The sequence below is a fragment of the Triticum aestivum genome, chromosome 3D (assembly GCF_018294505.1).
Source record: "Triticum aestivum cultivar Chinese Spring chromosome 3D, IWGSC CS RefSeq v2.1, whole genome shotgun sequence".
Classification (NCBI taxonomy): Eukaryota; Viridiplantae; Streptophyta; class Magnoliopsida; order Poales; family Poaceae; genus Triticum; species Triticum aestivum.
In genome coordinates this window covers 26451639-26459728 of record NC_057802.1, presented here as the reverse complement: position 1 = coordinate 26459728, position 8090 = coordinate 26451639, and positions in this window count along the sequence as shown.

Genomic DNA, 8090 nt, shown 5'->3' with positions numbered 1-8090 from the left:
TACTTTTCGTTCTTGTTTTTTTCTCTTGTATACTTATTACACAATTATTTTGCATTCTGAAACGTTCCCTCAATTTATTTATTTATGCATTCTGAAACGAGCAGCATTAGTTCATGCTTCAGATAGGATCGGTAGACAAAAAATTCAGACTGCGCCACAAAGCAGAGTCCATCTGTACAGAGAAACATTAGACATGGGATGCAGCAGTGACATCATATGGATACACTGGACAATATGCGATAGGTTCTGACCTTGCCTCCATGTTAAGATATCACCCACGTATCCCAAATCAAAGAGGTCACATTTCTTTTTTTTTGACGGAGCTACGGCAGGCTTACGCCGGCCTGAACCATTTCATTATAAGATAGAGTACATTTACGAAGGTGAGAGTTGGGGGCCAGGGTGAGATTACAAAAATAGTTGGGTTACAATCTCATAGATAAGTGGAACAACATAGTACACCTATCACGCAGATGGTTCACGGCCTGCTCGTTGGAGCATCTGTTGGACCAAAGCATGAGGTCGTCTGCAGCTGAGCGGGCGATGAGGTGGATAGGTTGCAGATCCTGCCTAAAAACTTTTGCATTTCTTCTTTTCCAGATATTCCAGAGAATAGCAATGATGACCGTTGATCGTGGTCTGTTGGCCAGGTCCATGCCCCAAAGATGCTGAAAGTCCGACGGTATTGTAGCAGAAAGAGAGCTCAGTTCCTGCCAAAGAGGGCGAAGATTGGGGCATTGAAGGAATAGATGACTCGTTGATTCAGAGGCTGGGCAGAACGGGCAGCAGTTGGAGTCAGATAAGCCCCTATTGAAGCGTCTTTCGTTGGTGAAGAGTCGATTTTTACTTGCGAGCCATAGAAAAATTCTGCATTTGTTGGGTACATAATTTTTCCAAATGGCCGGAGCGAAGTAGTCGATAGGCTTGTCGCTCCAAATAGCCTTGTAAGCCGAGTTGCAAGTCAGCGGCTTGCCGTCGATACGTCCAATTCGTTTGTCATGTACCTGCACATTCAAGGAGGCAGTTGCCAGCATAGCGCATAGGTTTTCTAGTTCCAGCTCAGCAACATGAGAAAGGCGCGGTGCCAAATCCAGATTAAAAGTAGGAATGCTTAGAACCCGGGCAGCTGTAGCCCAGGGTCTGAGCGTATGGGGAAAAAGAGCAGGGAAAATTGTTGCGAGATTATGGTTGGAGTTTTGTACCCAAAGGTCCAGCCAAAAGGCGGTGGTCATACCATTGCCAATATGCACCTTGGTTATTGATTGGAAAAATTGAAGCCCCTTGGCAATGTCATGCCAAACATTAGATTCAAAAGGGTGAGGAGTATCAAGGTCCCGGTTATCATACCATCCATACTTGACAGCGAGGTGGGAGCGAGCCCTAGTATCAAAAGTTGAGTGAAGCTTATTTAGGTGGGAAAGCAGTAGGCAAGAGTTTAAGTGATGCGGAGAAGAAAAACCTAGACCCCCTCGAGAGAACGGCGCACACACAAATTACCAAGCCACTTTACACTGTCCGCCTGAAACTTTATCTTGACCCGCCCAGAAAAAGGCCCTACAACGTTTATCGATTTCCTGGACAATACCCATAGGTAGCAGGAGAGCGGTCATGGCATAGAGTGGTAAGGCTCGAAGCACTGCCCTAACCAAAATAGCACGGCCTGCTAGGGTGAGGAGAACCCCTCGCCAACCCGCGAGACGACGATCAATCTTGTCAACGATGAAGAAGAAATCCTTTAGGTTTAATTTGTGAGTGGAGAGGGGAAGGCCAAGGTAGGATTGAGGGAACGATGCAACCGCGCAACCAAAACTAGTTGCAAGTTGAGATGCGAGTTCCGGATCAACATGAATGGGAGCAAAAGTGATTTTGTGGAAATTAATCACCAGACCCGTGGCATTTGAGAAATCAAGAAGGATAGATTTTAAAGTTTGAAGTTGGTCATGGTCAGCTTGCAGAATGATAAGTGTGCCCTCAGCGTACTGTAGTACCGGGCAACGAATGCTCGGATCGATAGGGTGTGATAGAAGGCCATTAGTGGATGCCTGCAGGATCAGACGTTGCAACACATCGGCTACAATAATGAAGAGATAAGGAGAGAGCGAGTCGCCTTGACGAAGCCCCTGTCTGCAGTTGATCCATGGGCCAGGTTTACCATTAAGAAGCACAGCCCACTAGCTAGTCTGATTAAGTTTATGAATCCAATCACACCACACCAGAGGGAAGCCCTTAGCTCTCATAATGGCTGACAAGGTTGTCCAAGACACGGAGTCAAAAGCCTTGCGGAAGTCTAGTTTTAGGACGATAGCCGATTTTTTTGCGTTTGAAGCAAGTTTGAACAATATCAGCAGCATAGGAAAAATTATCAGCAATACCTCTTCCCCTAATAAAAACGGACTGGTCCTAGTGAATGATTGAGGAGATCAAAGGTTGAGCTCTAGTGGCCAGGCATTTTGAGCTGATCTTGATGACACAGTTTTGCAGGGAAACCGGCCTGAAGTTATCGGGGGTCGTGGCTCCAACTCTTTTTGGAAGAAGCACAATGAAGGCTTTGTTGATCCTGGCTAACTCAGCGCAGCCCTTATGAAAATCATTCATCAGGTCGAGCAAGTCAAGTTTGATAAGATCCCAATTAACTTTAAAAAAGGCTGGCCCAATCAAAGAGGTCACATTCTTTGAGAACTTTGCGAAAAGCTTACATTCGTCTTTGTGGGTGAAAAGCGACCCTTCCTTCTCAGTTCCACAAGGAATTTTATTCGAGTCCTGGAGATACTCCCAAGTCATGTGCATACAATCTCTGCTAGGTTCTCAAAAGCAAGTCTTTTTCTACCTGCCTTTATCCTCTCAATATACATCTCCGTAGTACGTTTAACGGGGTATGATGTCGTGTCATGCAGATCCACATCTGTTCCATCAAAGGATTCATTCCAGTAGTCGTTTCGTCTCCCTTCAACCTTCTCTGCCTCACCCTTTGCCACACCCTCCTCGGCGCCCACCTTGCGGGTTCCCTCCCCTGTGGAAAGGCAGCACTATCATAGGCGCAAGCAACAAATCACCCCATTGCATATCCTTTGGTTCATCTTTGCATTACCATGCTCTAGATAGGTGTGTTCAAGAAGCCTACACGCATAGCATAATTTGGGGACCTCTTCATAAAAACACCTGGTAGTTCATTTTTTTCTTCTCTTTCATGATTGCGAGAAATATGGTGAAAGGTTTGTTCACATCCATCCTCATGCGAATTCGCACAAAATTTCCATCACCCAAAGGGGTTAGGTTCACATGCATTACTTTACCAACTCTTTTACATAAATATTCATGCACCGCTTTTGTTCGATATCCGGGCAGCACGTTATGAACTTGGATCCATAATGGCAAGCGATAAAGGACCACCTCATCCAGCTTGGTGAAACCATCAAATGGTTCAATAAGAACTCCATTATCTCGGAAGATCCATGCACTAGTAGAAAACAGGGCATCAGTCCCAGTTTCAGAGGGCCTTTAGTCCCGGTTCTGCAACCGGGACTAAATGATCGGGACTAATGCCCACCACTTTTAGTCTCGGTTGTGTTACGAACCGGGACTAAAGGAGATCCACGTGACCGCTGTGAGGCGCCCAGGCAGGAGGACCTTTAGTCCCGGTTGGTAACACCGACCGGGACTAAAAGGCAGCCACGCATCAGCAGCTGCCAGGCACTGTGGTTTTCTTTAAGGAGGGGTTCATGGGTTTTGGAGGGTATTTTCTTCTGCATATTTTCTGCACGTGGGTCGTGCCTGGCACGGCACACACAGTAATGGGCCGGCACCAGCACGACATGACAGGAATCCTATCGATCGAGAGATTCCTTCGATAACAGAAAGAGTCGTTGGCTTGCATCCGCTGGTGAAAACGTGAGGGTGGTAGCGGGATGGGTGATAGACCATGTAAAGCATGAATTCTTGGGTTTCGATGCAATGAAGAGCCTCCTCCTTCTATCGTGACTGAACCTGTAGTGTTTCTAGTTTGTAATGGAAGGACAGTGCATTGTTCTATATGTTATTGTCCCTATATCAGTCTGTAGGTGAGCTCACGGAAGGGTGCTAGAGGGTGGTAGAGTATACGGTGGGTAGGGTTTAGGGGGGAGGTTAGAGGGGTTTAGGTGGGGTTTGAGGGGTTTAGGTTTGTTTTGTCTCAATTTTGAATATTTGAACGTTGTAGGGCAAATTTGGTCCCAAAAAAAGTTAGATTTTTGCTATAGAAAGGGCTGCCCAACCCTCTCATTTTTCACACTCAAACCTCCTCTCCCTCTTATTTCTCACACTCAAACATGGATGATCCCATGGGTAGTGATCCCAGTCGGTTCAATTTCAATACTAGTGATCTAGATGTGGACATCCCCGAGTGGATGGATACTACAGCCCACAATACCACCACATACCCCTCTTCCGAGGAGTATGGAGCGGCCGGCAGCCAATCCACTACCCAGTCTAGTACCTCCACCTCCATCGGTACAAAGAGGGTTCGACGCAAAACCTCAACCTGCTGGGACTAGTTCTATGAAGAAATAGTCGTGGAGGACGACATCAATATGTTGAAAGCTCGATGCAAGAGATGCGCCCGCTTGCTTTCCAGGGGGGGGGGGCAAGGAGGAACTGGCCACCTCAACGGGCACACCCTCAAGCACCAGAAAACGTACAAGCAGTCTGCGGGAACACGAGCCACGCTCAAGTTCAACCCCGACGGTACAGTACATAACTTCATCTATGATCCTGATCTTCATATAGAAGGAATTTGTCGTTTAATTGCTTCTAATGATTTGCCATTAGGTGGATTCGCCCGGTTTTATCGAATACATTCAAAAAGTTCATACTCCTAGTTTCAAATCAGTTTCTAGACAAACTACAATTAGGGATATGACAAAATTATGCAAAACTAGTCTTCAGAAAATAAAAGATGGTTTTACTACATGCACTTTTTCAGTCTCTTTGGCATCTGATATCTGGAGTGGTCGGGCAAAGCAAGACTACATTAGTGTGGTTGCTCATTATGTTAACAAAAAATGGGAACTACAAAAAAGAATTATAGGATTTGAATTAATTGACGAAGCACGCACTGGTGAAAACATAGCTCAGGCTATACTTAATGTTGTGTTAGAATTTGGTCTGACCGACAAGATATTTGCAGTAACTTTGGATAATGCTTCATCAAATACAACTGCAATGGAGAGCCCCACTCATCTATTTTTTGTATGTGCTACATCTTTTTTACTGCATCAACATTGTGCTTGTCATATAATTAATCTTATGGCTAAATGTGATATCAAAAGATGCAAGAAAGAGGCTGAGATTATACGCACTGCAATTTCTTTTCTTGGTAACTCTACTCAGCGAATTAGTAGCTACAAGAGATATTGCATAGCATTAGAAAAAATTCCTCATAAGTACAATCTAGACATGCTTGTTAGATGGAACTCTACATATATGATGCTTAAGGCAGTTATCCGAGACGAAATTGCATTCTCGGGATGGATTAATGCAAATATGGAAAGAGAACATATCACTGTTGATACTTGGAATGTTGCTAATGCTTTGGTCAAGTTTTTAGAAATATTTTATGATGCACCAATTTCTTTGTCTGGGGTTTATTATCCCACATCTCCTTTAATGATGCACACTCTTGTAGACATTGCATCTCACTTGAAAGCATTTGAATATAATGTATTATTAAGTTCTATGGTTTCTTGCATGAAACTTAAATATTGCAAATATTGGGCGAAGATTCCTATTTTGTATGCATTTGCATTTATCTTAGATCCTAGGGTTAAACTTGAATTGTTTGCTAGTGCACTCACTGTACTAACTGGGGCCCTAGGGATAGATTATATCGCTTATTCCACTGAGGTTCGTGATAAGCTTTGTGACGTTTATACTAAGTACGCTCAAAAGTATGCCGGAGTTCGCATGCAGCGGCCTCCACCAGCACCAACTGAAAAAATGAAACGAGCATGGAGCAAGTTATTTGGTTCTTCCACCTCTGCCCCGAGCTCTTCCACATCAGGACCATCGCCTGTACTTTTAGGTGGTGGGGAGTTAGTGAAGTACCTCAACAGCGACAAAGTCAACTTCAATGAAGATGAGGACGACGACTTTGACATAATTCAGTGGTGGCATGAACACAATGTTACATATCCGGTGTTTTTTCATATTAGCACGAGTTGTCTTATCAGTACCCGTCTCATCTACATCACCAGAGTCTGCTTTCAGTCTAGCTGAAAGAATACTTGAGGAAAGAAAGACGAGTCTCCCCCGGATATGAAGAGAATACTCATGAGCGTGAAAGACGGAGAACTAGCCAGAAGAAGAGACGAACACACGGTCGAAAACAATGAACTGATGGCCACGTTTGAAGAACTTACACTCAAGAAGGAGAAGAAGAAGAGCAGTTGTAGCAACACTCACCCCTGTAACCCCCTAGCTCTCTTGCAGCCCCGGGGATGGAAGCAACACGCACACTGGCCGTGAGTTCTGCAAGGATTTATGGCAGAGCAAACATGTAAAAACCGAGAATGAACTGCAAATGAGTTATTCCTTTTGGAACTGTGAATGTCCCTTCAGACCATTTATCCCGGTTACTATGCTTTATACTGTATAGTAGATGCTAGTGCATAACAATATCAAAGTAATCGATTCTCTTGCGTACGATTGAACACAAAAGGAAATAACTACACATCATTGTAGTCGCTGAATCCGAATCTCCAGGTAACAATCTGATGCAAATCCAATCAAATGTGCAGTTTATCCAGCAAGAAACGGTTCCTTTATCATGCTTAAGTTTCAGCATTATCTATACATCCTATGTAAATAGGAGATTTCTAAGCCAGGGGAAAGAGAGCATGCTCCCTTAGCACTACTTGATCCAGAGTATTTACATCCTAAATTTATCCTTTACTGTTTATAGGTGAACCTGATCTTCTCTTGCTGCTGTTGCATCTTGGTATGGAATCTATGCTTACTTTGCGAAAGTGGAGATGGAAAAGAAGAAGTCATTGATCAAGGCATGTGAGCTGGGATGCGGGCCAGAAGAGCAAAGCTAAAAACGGGGAAGTTGTTCATACTGATGCAGTGAAGCGCACTAGTAGAAAAGGGGGCTTTTGTCCCGGTTGGTAAGGGCCTTTAGTCCCGGTTTTTGAACCGGGACTAAAGGGTCGTTACTAATGGCTCCCCCCTTTAGTCCCGGTTCTTACACGTGGACGCAGCCTGGAGCTCCACCTGTCCCGGTTGGTGTTACCAACCGGGACTAAAGGAAATTTTATGATATTTTTTTTTTGAAATTATATTTTGCGAATATTTTTAAAAAAAATTTTATTTTCAAATTTCTAAATTATTTTAACCTCTAATCTCTAATCACCACCCCTCATCACTGCTCAATTTATCCTCTAATCTCTTATCACCCCTCATCATTCCAAATCATCTAACTTCCCGGACGGTCACCCATCCTCTCACTACTCCAGCCTGAGCATGCTTAACTTCCGGGTTCTATTCTCCCTTGTTTCCAAGTCTGCACTTGTTGTTTTCCTGACAATAGTAAGATGTCAATTCTATTAACCCTCAGAAATTTAGCTTGAGCATGAAGTGACACATTTCACTGTCTGAGTTTGAAACTATTGTTTTAAAAAACAATAATTATTTAGTAACACTAATATTTCTGGAATAATTAGTTTGACCATTGTTTGACCAGATTTGACCAAAATTCAAAAAAACTGAAATAATTATTTAGTAACACTAATATTATAGAATAATTAGTTTGACCATTGTTTGACCACAGTTTGACCATAATTTGAAATTTTTTGAATTTTTTTGCCTCTCCAGATCTTAAAAGCCTCGTATCTTTTTTTCTGTTAGATTTTTGAGGATTTTGAAAATGTTTAACAGGGTTCCCCGGTTAAATTCGGATGTAACTTTTCGAGTAGATGATTTTTCATATAAAAAACTTTTTCATCCGAGTTCGTATGCAAAAGTTATGCCCATTTTAAGAAATTCCAGGGAGATTTTGCAAATAAAGTCGAAATTCATATTTGTTAATTTTCCCAACAACTAGACCACATATCACATGG